The sequence below is a fragment of the Oryctolagus cuniculus genome, chromosome 10, assembly GCF_964237555.1.
Source record: "Oryctolagus cuniculus chromosome 10, mOryCun1.1, whole genome shotgun sequence".
Classification (NCBI taxonomy): domain Eukaryota; kingdom Metazoa; phylum Chordata; class Mammalia; order Lagomorpha; family Leporidae; genus Oryctolagus; species Oryctolagus cuniculus.
The window spans coordinates 82,449,725-82,464,280 of NC_091441.1; positions in this window are offsets into that span (position 1 = coordinate 82,449,725).

Genomic DNA, 14,556 nt, shown 5'->3' on the forward strand with positions numbered 1-14,556 from the left:
TATTTTGTTTTTCTGGAATTGTAAATTTTTTTTTAAATTTCAAGATCCATTTCTTCATTGAAGATATATCAAGACAGTAATTGACTTTGATGCCTGGCCTTTTATGTTGCATCCTTACTATGCTTGCTTATTAGTTCCATTAGTCTTTTGATGATTCTTTAAGATTTTCTTAACAGATAATCATTTTATCTGCAAAAATTTGTTTCTACAGTTTTATTTTTGATGGTCTAACCTTTTTACATTTCATTTCTCCTGCATTTCCTATTGAACTAGCCAAGACTTCCAGTGTTATGCAGAATAGAGGTGTTGAGAAGAAGTGCCTACCTTGCTATCTGTATTAGGAGGAAAGTGTCCCATCTCTCACCATTCACTATGACTTTCTGTAGGTGTTCTTGGTTATGCTGAGGAAGTTTCTGACTATTCTTAGTTTGCAGAGAGTTGACTTTTTAATGATGATCAGTGTTTGATTTTTGCCAAACACCTTTTCAGCATCAATGGATCATCTTTCTTCTTGTGGGTTACATTGATTGACTTGGAATGCTGACCAGCTTTGCATGGTTGTAATAAAGCCAACTTGATTGAGATCTGTAATTCTTGTACATTGTTGTATTTTATTTGGTAATATTTTGTTGAAGATTTTTATATTTTTATTTATGAGAAATATCCATCTGTGGTTTTCCTTTTTTGCGATGATTTTTGTATTAATATTTTAGAAGTGCTCTCTGTGCTTTATTTTCTGGAAGAGATTGTAGAGGATTGCTATCATTTCTACTGTTAAGTGTTTGGTAGAATTCATCAGGGAACCTGTCTGGGCCTGGTTTTCTTTCTTTCTTTCTTTTAAATACTATTAATTATTGATTCAAGTTATTTAATAGCACAAGGATATTCTGATTATTTATCCATGTACCTTTTGGAAGTTTATGTATTTCAAAAAATTGGTCTGTTTAATCTCATTTGTCAAATTTGTGGGCACAGAGCTATGTGTTAGTAATATATATTTTTATTATCCCATAAATGTCCAAAGGATCAATAGTGATGAACATTTTTTATTTCTGATGTTGTAACTTGTGTCTTCTGTTTGTGTGTGTGTGGTTAGCTGAGCAAGAAGTTTATCAATTTTATTGGTCTTTTCAAAGAACCAGCTTTTGATTTCATTGATTTTTCTCTATTATATTATATTTTTTATTTTCATTGATTTTTCTTTAATTTTTATCATTTTTCTTCTGCTTGCTTTAGATTCAGATTGCAGCTTTTTCCCTAGTTTTCAATAACAGAACTTAGGAATACAGACTTTATATTCTTCTTCTTTCCTAATTTATACATTTAATGCCATAAATTCCTCCCAAAATAACTGCTTTCTTTGTATCCCACATGTTCTCTAAGTTGTGCTTTCCTTTTAATTTGGCTCAAAATATTTTTAAATTTTCCTGTGACCTCTTTGACCCCTGGTTTATTTAAAAGCAAATTGTTTAATCTTCAGATATTTGAGGATTTTTCATATATTTTTCTTTATTGATTTATATTTGGTGCTTTTTTCTTTCAATGCTGTATTAGTCTGCTCAGGCTGTTATAACAAAGCACCAGGGACCCAGTGGTTTATTTTCTTGTAATTCTATGGGCTACAAATCCAAACTCAAGGCTCTGCCTGATTTTGTTTCTGGTGAGGACCCTCTTCCTGGATTGTAGGTGGTTTCCTTCTCAGTAATCTCCATGTGGCCTTTCCTTGGTGCATACCTGTGGAAATAGAGTGAGCTCTCTTTGTTTCTCTTCCTTCCTTTAATTAAGATATATTTATTTATTTATTTGAAATGCAGAGTTACAGAGAAAGAGAAAGAGAGAGATATTCTATCTGCTAGTTTACTTCCCAGTTGGCTTCAATGGACAGGGCTGGGCCAAGCCAATGCCAAGAGTCAGGAGCTTCATCCAGGTCTCTCACATTGGTGCAGCATCTCCAAGTACTTGGGCTATCTTCTACTGCTTCCTCAGGTGCATTAGCAGGGAGCTAGATTGGAAGTGGAGCAGCCTGGACTTGATCCTGCACCCATATGGGATGCTGGCTCTACATGCCAGGGCTTAACTCACTGTGCCACAGCACCAGTCCCTAATGTCTTTTCTTACAAGGACACCAACCCTACACAATCAGTGCTCCACCCTTATGACCTCATTTAACATGACGTGCTCACAGACCCCATCTCTAAATGCATCCCAGACCAAACTTCAACAGAAACATTCAGTGCATAACATATACTTCAAGTATTTCACTCAGCTCTCTTCTTTGTGTGGTTCTTTGTCTTTCTTCCTCTGTAAGCAATGTTTCCCCCTCTTCTTTCAAAGCTTTCTCTTGGCTGGCGCTGTGGTGCAGTGGGTTAACGCCCTGGCTTGAAGCGCCGGCATCCCATAAGGGTGCCAGTTCGAGACTCAGCTGTACCCACTTCCTATCCTGCTCTCTGCTATGGCCTAGGAAAACAGTAGAAGATGGCCCAAGTACTTAGGGACCCTGCACCAATGTGGGAGACCCAGAAGAAGCTCCTGGCTCCTGGCTTTTGATCAGCACAGCTATGGCCCTTGCGGCCAATTGGGGAGTGAACCATCGGATGGAAGACCTCTCTCTCTCTCTCTCTCTCTGCCTCTCCCCTTTCTGTGTAACTTTGACTTTCAAATAAATAAATAGATCTTTAAAAAAAAAAAAAAAGCCTTCTCTCGTCTTTAACTTTCTGTAGTTTGAACACTATCTGCCTAGTTGTGGATTTGGTATGGAGACTTTGCTTTTGTCTAGTTCGGAGGACACTGCTTGGGGTCCTCTAAATTTCCCAGTTCTGTGGTTTTCTATCATCAACAATTTTGGAAAGTTCACAGCCATTATTACTTCATTCATTGCTTCTTCTCTATTGTTCCTTATACTGCTATTATGCACTTGCTAACACCTATTGCAGTTGTCCCATGCTTCACACACATTCTGTTTTGCTTGTTTTGTGTTTTTATTTATTTATTTATTTTTGCATTGCATTTCGGGACATTTCTACTGACATCCACTGAGCATGTCTTCACCCCATGGGTGGCACTCTTCATTTCTGTTAATGCTGCTTTTTATTTCTACCATTTTCTTTTGTTCCTCTCACTTTTCTTTGAATTAGTCTAACTTTGAATTAGAGCTGTTAACATATTAATGTCACGGGAAGTGACTGTGGTGTCATAGGTGGTGAAAGAATTCACCAGATCAGTCAGATGGAGTGAGCAGAGTGAGAGTGACTGATCACACCACAAGGGAGCAGCCCAGCAGGCAGAGCAGAAGTTGAGGGTTGCATTGCACTGTAATCCAAGGATCATACTTACAACTACAGCATCTTCATGGTTAGGGTGAGTTTTCTTGTGGTTCACATAGGTAATTTCCCTTTCTGGTTGGAGCTGGGGAGTTTGCATCACCCTTAGCTAGGGACTTTCCCAGTCTATCCAGTGTCCCAGGGTGACCATCACAATGAATAATGTTTTAAATGCCCTATTTGATAATTATAACATCTATGTCATATCTGAGTCTGGTTCTGGTGCTTCCTTTATATCCTTAGATGGTAGTTCATGGGTTAGCTTGTGTTTTCCTTTTGCATTTTGGAATACCTATTTTGTTGTTGTTGTTGTTGTTGCTGAAACCTGGACATGTTGTACAGGGTAACAGGAACTGCATTAAATAGTGGTATGAGGATTTATGTTAATCTGTCCAGGAATTAGTCACTGTTTAAAGATTGCTAAACCTATGGATGTCAGAGGCTTCAAATTCTTCTAGCATCCTTGTTGGTGTCTTCCTGCTTTGCTTTGGCCTTCCACAGGTTCTCCTTCTCAGATGGAGTCTGTGTCTTGCAATTCAGCCATAATCCACTGTAATTTTACCAAAGATCTGTTAGTGTGGTGATACAGTATAGGTAAGGGAGAATGATCCCTTATCATCCAATTAAATCTCCATGTTTTAGTGGGCTTCTGACCTTAGCTGTGAATGCCACAAGTATTTGTTCTTCCTTCCCCCGGGTGAATAGATTTTGTTTTGTAGAAGCCTCTGGGTGCATTTCACAATGGCTGCTCTTTTCCTGCCCCTTCCAGAGACACAAGGGTAGACACAAAAACCACTAAAGCCTGGGACCCTCTAGGAAGCAGCTCCAAGGAGTTTCTCACTATTACAGTGATAAACATCCAACCTCCCAACTCCCCAACCTATTCCCCCAACCTATAGGTTCCTAATTCCCAATTAAATGTTCCTAAACCTATGGACCCATCTATTCTGTTTCAGATAAGGTAATCTCAGCTTTGTCTCCCTGGACAATGCTGTCTCTCAATATTTTTGAGTACTGGGTTGCCTGGCAACTTTGGAACTCTGATAAGTCCAAGAAAAATGGCTGATGTTCAGCATGTCTCTATTTTACTTATAAAAATAAGAATGTTGACTCTAAAGGTTTTTTTTTTAACATGTTTAAGCTGAAACGAGAAGTGACGGTGCAGATTTAAATGAAAGTCCTGTAGCTGTTTAAAAACTGGGGTGCGTTTCATAGCACTGAGGAGCTCTCCTGGAGTGAGAAGGCCCAGGATCCTCATCTCATCTGTGGCCTTTATGCAGTTTAAAATAAATACCTGAAAGCTGAAACACAGAACTAGTTCATCCTTCCTTTGGGGCTCCAGTAGGTAATAATCTATTCAGGAAAGGAATCATATTACCTTTCCTTTCCTCCATGAAGGTTGCAACCCTGAGGGTACACAGATGGTTGTTTACCTGGGTCCCCAGTAAATGGCTTCTGTGACCCATTTTCTGCCTGCTGTACTTTCCTACACAACAGATTGAGTGAATTTATGTTTCTGGGTTGTTCTGAGGCTCTTCTGCTGTTTAACAGCGTAGGTCGTTAGCTCCAAGCAGTGTTTTCTTTTTGTCCAAGTGAATTCACAAGAAACCTCAGCTGAGGCTCTGGCAGTTTCATATTCCTAATTCAAGACTCTCCTGGATTTTCCTTGTGCTCTGTGGCCATTTCTATGGAGCAGAAGTTCATTTTGGAGGCTACCTCTCATTGGCTTGTAATTCACATATTCAAAAGTTACAAGGTCATTACCACAACCGGTAGAATCCCATGCAGTAACCTCATCTATCAAAGCAGTCTCCACGGAACACAAGCACACGTGGCTCACTATGAGTACCAGCTGAGGACAGGCATTTGTACTCCCAAGAAGCTGCAGGGACCTCAGACCAGAGCACAGCCGTGAAAGACAGACTCTGTGCGCTATGTGAGATGGAAGGGAAGCCATGGGAGGAAAAACAGGACCCATCCCTTACACTGCACTCAGTACTATCCAAGTGGTTTATGATCATTCGTCATTTATTCTTCATAGTGTACTTTTGAGAAAGAGGATTCAGTACATTAAGAGGAAGGAGGATGAACTTTGAATTCAGCATTTTTTTTTTTTTTGCTCTTTTTCCATTTTACACGGTAAGAATCCCTGCATGGGTATTGATTTCAAATGATGGAGTGCTCAGATTAAAAGAAAGGTAAGGGGGTTGGCATTGTGGTACAATGGGTTATGCTACCATGAGAGATGCCAACATCTCACATTGGTGTGTTGGTTCAAGCCCCAGCTAATCTGTCTCCGATGCAGTTCTCTGCTAATGCACCTGGGAAAACAATGGAAGATGGCTCAGTCTTTGGGCCTCAACACCCACAAGGGAAACCTGGATGGAGTTCCAGGCTCCTGGCTTTGTCCTGACCCAGCCCCAGCCATTGGAACCATTTGGGGAGTGAGCCGGTGGATGGAAGATCTCGATCTTTCTCTCTCTCTCTGTCTCTTTTACTCTGCCTTTCAAAAAAAAAATAAATGTCTTTTAAAAATGAAATCTGCATGTTCTACTCACCACTTACATCTGGTAACAGGACTTCTCCTTCAGAGAAATGAAGAGTGCACATCTGATTGTGGTCTGTTGGCATTGAGAAGGCTTTTGTTTGCATCTCTAACAGTTATGCTTCTGGATCTGGGAACTGACAAATTTCCTTCCAGAGCCATACTGCTGATGGGATGTTCCCAGGTGTTCCCAGTGGGCTAAGCTGTCTCTGTGCATGCAACTTAAGAATCTGTCAAGATGAAGAAGAGTCAAGAGTGGAACGATGACTTAGCTAATGAGAACAGTGCAGGCCACGAGGGTCGTTCATCTGAAGCTTTGGCCTAGGCTGTTTTAGAAAACTGCTTTGACTCCTCGTGTTACTATTCCTGATAAAAGACCATCCAAGTCTGCAAAGCAGGGCTTGTGCTGTGTGAGTGACTATGAGTGGTGCAAAATGTGCTCCTTGCTGAAGGCTGAGGCCATGAGTGGCTGTTCCAGGGAACTGTGCTGCCTGTTTCCAAACACAGCCTGATCTGCAGAACCAGGAAATAACAAACTCTTGGAAGAGGGCCAGAGACAGAGAAAATTCTATGAGCTCTGGTTTGAATCAAGGGCTTTATGAGTCGTTTCAATTTTTTTAGACATGCAGAGGGCTGTCCATCCCAGAGGCCACTCTCCCTCCTATTTTGATGTGTGTCCTAACTCAAGGGCCCATAAGTTCCTGTTTACTTAATATTTTCTCTTTGAAAATTTTCTCTTAACTCACCTGGGCCAATGAACCCCTGCTACCTAAACAGGATGCTCAGTGCATGAGCAGCATCACCTAATTGTCCATTCAAGACACCAAGTCTTCTACTTTTATTCTGTATTATATGAGATAGAGTAAGTTTTATATTGCTTCTAAACCTTATCTTCTTCATCTCTTCCATGGGATAATAATGGTATTCTTTTGGAAAGTTTTACCAGTCATGGAGTGGAGAGCGGTTGCACGAGTGGATTTTGTGGGTTCTTTTCCTTAGCTTAGTATAGAAATAAAAAGTGGGGGAACAATTTACAAAGAGGCAAAAACTTCTATTAGAAAGAAAAAAACCTTTTATTTAATTGGCAAGTGACAGAAAAAGCATCCAGCCCAAGAGGAGGCCAGGTGGAGTGCCTGGGCAGAACACTGGCTTGAGGAAGTGTCCCAGGTTTTTAAGGCATTCCTGCATTTTTTCATGGAGGTGCCCATTGGATGGGGGTTTCGCGTAAGTATGTTGATTGGCTTGGAGCTCATAGAGATTGGGGGGGGGGTGTCTCCTAGAGACAGTCCATCTCCTTAGGGTCTCAGCCCCCTCCTCTGCTAGCTGTGGATAGAAGATTGCAACTAACTCGAAGGCAGGATTTAAAACTGCAAGGGTCACACAAGACAGCCAGGATCTCCTAGAGCCAGTCTGACTCTCCCCAGGGGCTCAAGGGCCCTCCTCTGCCAGCTCTCAGTGAAACATTGCACCCACCCTTGAAGGTGTGATTTAAAACGGCAAGATCACACATGCAGCAAAGAAGCTATTCGTGAGGAAGATGTGGGTGGTTCTGGAGACAGACTTTCTAGCCACAGCTGACAGCCTGCTTGTGAAGAACATTCTAGCTACATCTGAGGGGCCCGCAGACCCCTAGCCCCACTGGACGGCCTCAGAAAATCATGAGATTTCAGTGAGACAGTGGACCAGTATTCCCTAGCACCTGTCTAGCACTCAGTAAGGAAATAGTATTACTATGGGTCCAGCAGCAGAGGCAGCATCACTGTTGTCCTGTCTCCCTTGGATGCATTGCCTTATGGTTGGATGTGTCAAGTTAGTTCAGACCCAGAACAAAATTAAGAGGTGGGCATTTTGATCACCTTCCTCCCTCCTTTCCTAGAATTCTTTATCTTCATCATTCAATCTGTTTCTTGCAGCGGAGAGCAACTCTTAAGTTGCCCACACCATTGTAAATAACTTCAAGTGAAAATCTTCCTAGGCAAATTTTCATTTGGAAAGAAAGGTTTAATTTTAGGAGACTCTTTCCCTACCATTTACCAACAGGCATGGGAACAGTTTTTTTTCAGTTTATCCAAAAGGAGAAAGTGTTTTTACAGTCCCTGAAATGCCACCAGGCAGGCACACATAAATGACACATACCTGTAGCTTTAATTTTGCACAGTGTAACATTTGCTGTCTGTTTGTATATGGCTCATTTCTGGGAGATAAGATTAAAGTTAAAATTTTGCTGATGTCCCTTGGACTCATTAACTTCTATATCCTTAAAGCAGGTTTAAATAAAACCCTACTCTCACTAAAAATATTTTTTATCAACAATATGCTCATTAAAAATACCCCCAAGTAAGGAAAAAAGTTAGCTAAAGACTATATTGCCATAAGCACAGATTGGGAATTTAGCTCTTCTGTGGAAATTGATTTACTTTTGCACCTGTGTACCTCTTTGGTATTATATAAAGTCTTCAATGTTAGACCCATTCAAAGGCAACTAGATGTTAACCTAACTGGAAAAAACAACAGTGATGGAAATAAAGTTATCTCACAATTGAATTAATTAGGATGATGAAACAACACATATACTAGAAGATGCATGTGCTCTATTGCGATTTTTTAAAATATTGTTTTGATGTTTGGAAAAGAAAAGAATGCTTTGGAATTTATCCCTAATTGGACGGACAATCTTTGTCTAATTTAGTGCATAGCTGAATGATTTTAAAAGGCCTTAAATGCTTCTTCAAATTGGAGAGTCTCTGATGTGGAGCTGAGATGTATAAATCTTCACAAAGCCATGTGCTAAATCAAGTCCAGTCTCTCTGGAAGGATTTCACTGTGGTCGTTGAGATTCAGAGTATATTTTTGGATACTTTTCAATGTGAATACATCTACCTTTTTAGTTTAAAACTGAATATATTTAGAAACAACTCCCCATGTGTTGGTTATTATATAGACATCACCTATATTGAATTACAGGTTAATTGAAATCATTTATTGCTCCATGAAGCTGAGATTCTTATAACAAGAAACTGAGACTTCTCTTGAGCTGTGGTCCCAATCCATTGACCTTTTTGGACATTGGGAACCTATTGCTGACTCCTGCCTTGGCCTCTGGTTGTCAGTGTGATCAACTCCTAGCTTTGTTGATGAGTACAATGCCTCCTTTTAGAGATTTTGCACAAAGTCGCCTCTGGGTGCTGAAAATGATGACAAACCTGAACTCATTTTTTGGAAACACAAAAGGAACCTATTAGATTAAACAGAAAAGGATGCAATGATGCAATGTCATGTGCCATAAAAGCAATGTGTGACCATCTGGTCTGATGGTCTGTTTCCTCACTGTCCTTTCACTAAATTAGCCGGAAAGATACCTCAAGACCCACAGTGTCAGTTTTCCAGAACGAAGTTGAAACAGAGATCTAGTCCATAGGTTGCCTTCAGTTTTATGATTTATCTGCACAAGGGAATTTTGAAGTTATTTATTTTAAACAATATCTGAACTATGGAGAGACCCTTTATTGGTTATATGTAAAGGTTGAATACCCCTAAGCTGAAAATCCTAAATCCAAAGTGCTCCGAAAGGCAAAACTTTTTGAGTGCTGACATGATGCCACAAGTGGAAAATTCTGTACAATGCAACTTTGTTTTGTGTACATTATTTTAAAATAGTATATAAAAGTTACCTTAGGCTATGTGTTCAAGGTATTTATGAAACATAAAAGAATGTTGTTGAGGATCTGGCACTGTGGCATAGCGGGTAAAGCTATGCAGTGCCGGCATCCCATATGAGCACTGATTCAGGTCCTGGCTGCTCCACTTCCAATCCAGCTCTCTGCTATGGCCTGGAAAGCAGCAGAAGATGACCCAAGTCCTTGGGTTCCTGCACCCACTTGGGAGACCTGAAAGAAGCTCCTGGCTGTTGGCTTCAGATAGGCACAGCCGATCTGTTGCAGCCATCTGGAGAGTGAGGCAGTGGTTGCAAGACCTCTCCCTCTCTCTCATTTTCACTGCCTCTCTGAAACTTTGCCTTTTATATAAATTAAATTTAAATTAATTAAAGAATGTTGTTGAGATTTGGGTCCCAATCCCAAGATACATCATTATGTCTATGCAAATATTCCTAAATTCAAAAATGTCTGATATCTGTAACACTTTGGATCACAGCCTTTGAGATAAAAGGTTCTCACCTGTACTATGCCAGCTGATATCATCCATGGGTAAGAGTGGCAGGCTGCGGGGAAAGTATGTATAACCATCTATTCCCTTCTTAGCTAGTGTGCAGAAACGTGTGTCCTGAATGGGTTGGAGGCATGTTGAGAAAGTGACACTGTCCCCTTGCTACAGACACAAGTAGCCTTATTCACTTGCCCCATGTTCTATATTTAAAATTAGCTTTTTTGATATATATTCTGATGTGAAAAAAGTAGGAAGAATTACTCTTCAGAATCCTATTTTATGCACTCACTCAGTGTGCAAGCTTTGGCAGGCTTGATAAAACACTGTTTTCTGCTCTTTCACTCTGAGTTTCAGATTTAGTAATCCCGAGAATTTGTGTTTGAAATGGTCAAGGGATGCTGTTGCTGCTGACCTAGGCAACACACTTAGAAAATCACTGTTGTAAGCATTCTTAGAAGCAAACCCAAATAGCAGGCAGGGGTTATGTCTTACCTAATCTTAGATTACTAACTGGATTTTAAATAAGAGGTAACTCTTCCATAATCCTTTGAATCTCTAATTCTGGGAATTTTAGATGGTTTGTAAACACTTTCATTCCTGTATTTTTCCTGTCAATTTTTCCTTATGTCATATTTTAAAAATCTGTCTTCATCCATAAGCTGTACTTTGGAAATTTATATTCATTAAATAAAAGTTAAAAAAAAAAAGAAGAAAAAAAAGAGAAATTCTTGGAGTTATGAGTACAGTAAAAAAAAAAATCTGTCTTCATTCCTTAAGGATACAGCGTAAGGCTTGTCCTTACTCGGTTCTATTTGTCTTTTTTTTTTTTTTTTCAAAATTTAATTCTTTTAAACTTAAAACTTATAAAATCCTAGAAGGGTCTGCAGGGGCATCTTGGAACACATGACTCTTAGTGTTAAAACCTGAAAGTCACAGGAAAACCATGATCAGTTGGTCACCTTTCTTACCAATCTGCCTAAATTTAGGTCACCCCTTAACTTAATGAGGGTGCACTTTTGTCATCTGTATCACTTACAAAATATGAAGTGATACCCATATCAGGAATGAACAATATGCTCTTTATACCCAAGAACAATTGAAAAAGTAAACAAAGTCTTTTTTTTTTTTTAACACCTCACCTTTATGTAATCTTCCTGTTAGGAAAAAAAAAACTTATCTAGTACCTATAGCAGATCATAGGAACCACGTGAGAAAGAAAATGCCTTCTATGCTATAGATCTCCTCTGTATCTGGTGGGAAGAAGAAGGTCTTTGACTTTCTACAGCTCTCTAAAAGAAATTTGAAACATTAAATTAACCCTGACCTATAGCCAAAATTGGATCTTAAAACTCACATTCTTGGGAGTAAACAAAACCATTTGTTTCTGAAGGTTTCCATCTCGTCTCTCTTCTGGGAGATTAATTCTATGAACTTTTCTAAAACAGTATGATTTGCCAGCAGTGGGAAAAGTGTAACAAATTAATTATAGATGTATGTTAAATTCCTTTCATTATCATCCCTGGTTTAGGGATAGGCTCGCATGAGTGGAGTGACTGATCAAAGCATCTTGTGATTCATCCCATGGCAATAGTTACTCTTACTCTGTTTGTGTTGCTGTTCTCAGAGAAAGGAGGAAGCCAAACCCTGATTTGAAGGACTTTCTGCAGACTCCTTAGAAGGGAACCCGGCTGGTCATTGTGAGGTAGCCCAGGATAAATGCAGATGTAACCTTCATTGCCTTGGGTTTTACAAGCCTAGGGGTTTCCGAGGTCACATAAATGCCATGACTTTTGCCAACTTCAGGCCTCATCGCTCCTTTTGAAGTCTCAGTTCCCCTGTGCAAAGCCCTAAGCCTGTCATCTGGGTTTGCAAGCTGCCTTCCCTGCTGCTTCTGCTATGCCCTCCTACTTGTTGGCTGTCGCTCTCAAGTCTGGACACTTCTAGAATTCGTTTTACTTCCTAACCAAAGGAACTTGAACTCTTAAGAGTGAAGCTGCAGCTGGAATTCACAGGAGACATTGGAATCTTACTTAGCCACCAAGTGTAGGACTTCACACAACTCAGTGGCCTTCAGCCTCCACTGGGGAAGGCTGAACATGCATAGGGACAATGGTCAGACAGTAGGTAGCAATAGAATAATGACCCACCATCTGCAACAGGGACACCGACTACAGTTTCTGTAACACCTGTCCAAAACAGTCTGTAATTTCTGCCCCCCTCTCTTTCTCACTTTCAACTTGCAACCACACAGGAAAAAGTCAACTGTGTTCTCCCAAACAAATCATGTAGGAAGTCCTACTTCTAGTCAATGCCTCTTCAGATTCCCCATGCTAATAGCCTTCAACCAGGGCAACCCTAGAAACCTTTCTTTTCCCTCTTACAGTAGTCCCCTCATCCACAATTTCAGTTACTTTTGATCAACTGTGGTCCAAAATATATAGTGCAGTAAGATGTTTTGAGAGGAAGGGACCACATCCATACAACTTTTCCTGTGGTATGTTATAGCTGTTCTCTATTTTATTAATAGTTATCGTTAATCCCTTATTAGGCCTAACTCACAAATTAAACTTTATCATGAGTATGTATTCATAAGAAAAAAATATAGTATCTATGTTTGGTATTCTCTGTAACTTTGGGCACCCCCTGGGGGGTCTTGGAGCATATCTCCTGTACATAAGGGAGGATGATTGGGTAAAGCTTCCCATGCCACTGCCGCCTCTCAGTTGCTGCAGAACACAGTGACGGGAGCTGACTCCCTTGGGCAGCAAACCCAGACTAAATAAACTGGAAATCATGAAAGAAAAATAACTGGAACTCTCAGCTCCAGAGAACTGGAGGGCTCCCTAACATCTGTGAGAGGCTTGGAGGTGGGCGTGGGTGGGCATGGACTGTGCTTCAGCACCCCACAGCACACGTGTGCACACGCACACACACACACACATATTCATCTGTCCATGTAGAGTCTATGGAAGTTCTAAAACAAGATTGTAACAGTGAGAATATATGGTTTTCAACAAAGCAGAAGCTGTAATTCCCAGGTAACTGTAAAATGAATATATACTGAATATTTTATTTCAATCCATTGGTTAATGAAAGAGCCATTGAGATATCAAAACCAGTTCAAAGGGATTTAATAAGCCAGATGTTTATAGACAATTCTAGGATAAGATTTCTAGGTAGGATATAAAATGGGATGACGTTCAAAGGAGCCTTGGCTGTTAGCTTTGGGGTACTCAGTTTTGTAGGCAGAAATCATTTGCATCTCTATGAGACAAATCCACATGTTTACCTTTGCCCCTACTGAGATAGAAAATGGCTCAGTCAGTGGAAAATCTAGCCCAGCACAGCACTGAAAGAACATCTGGTAATCCTGTTCCTAAGTCTCAGGCACTTGTTCTGACAAAGCACTAATCTGGATGAGAAAACCGAGGTTCAGTGTGATTCTGCAAAGCTCCTTTGTACTGAGACTGACGTCAGCACCAGAGACTATGTGAAAGCAAAGAAGCCGACAGATTGCTTCTCCTGATCACATCTTGCAGTGTGTCATGGGAAGGTCATGGCCTTCCCTCATACCCCGTGGCTTCCTACAGAAAGCTCCACCCACAGAATGTCTTCTTCCCTTCTCCACCCATGAGCATGAGCGGCCTGCTCCAGGGGATGGTCCTGGCACAGCGGTAGGGAAATATTGGTGGATAATCGGATTCTTAGCCTAGCTCCCCTCTCCTGGCCTGGAGCATTTCTGAGACTTGTTCCCGTAGTTTCTCACATGTTCTCCAGCAAGAATTAGTTCCAGGCCCTCCAGGAAACACCTGCTTCAAGCCTTCCTCTCTTCCCCCTTATCACTCTCCATTGTGTCAACCTGTATCCTGGGGTTGCCTCCTGGCCCCAGAAAGTGGCCTCCAAATCATTGGCTCAGGATTTGCTTTAGGAGGACCCCAAACCAAGATAGAAAGGAAAGTTGGTTTTAGAGGTTGTTCTGCATCCAGTGTGACTGATCCAAACACCCATTGTCTATCGTGATTTGAATGAGATGCAAACATAATCAGATAGGAAAATGACAGATGTTGCAGAGAACACAACTTGTTAGGAATGATTCTTTTCAATAAGTCAATTGTCATCAAGTCATACAGCCTTCCTCATTAAGGTTTTGGAACTAGGAATCGTAAGTCTCTGTGTATGTGCATGTGTATGTCAATGTGTGTGTCTATGTATATATGTGTGTCCCCAAATCCTTTAATTCTGTGTAAACATTCAGAATATTCATATTTCCAGATTGGAGAAATTTAATTAACCTCTGATGATTGCATACTTCACTCACATTTTGAAAGTAAATACTGTAAAATTTAAGATATGAAAGTTAGCAAAATGGAAATTCCATAGGAAATATAGAGTATCTTATGAATGTCTTGATACACTAAGCTCCAGAAATAAACATAAGTAACCCAGAGATCATAAGGGAAGGAAATAGAAGGCAGATATGAAAAAAGAACTCAACTACTGACATGAAACATTATACTTTCAGAAACA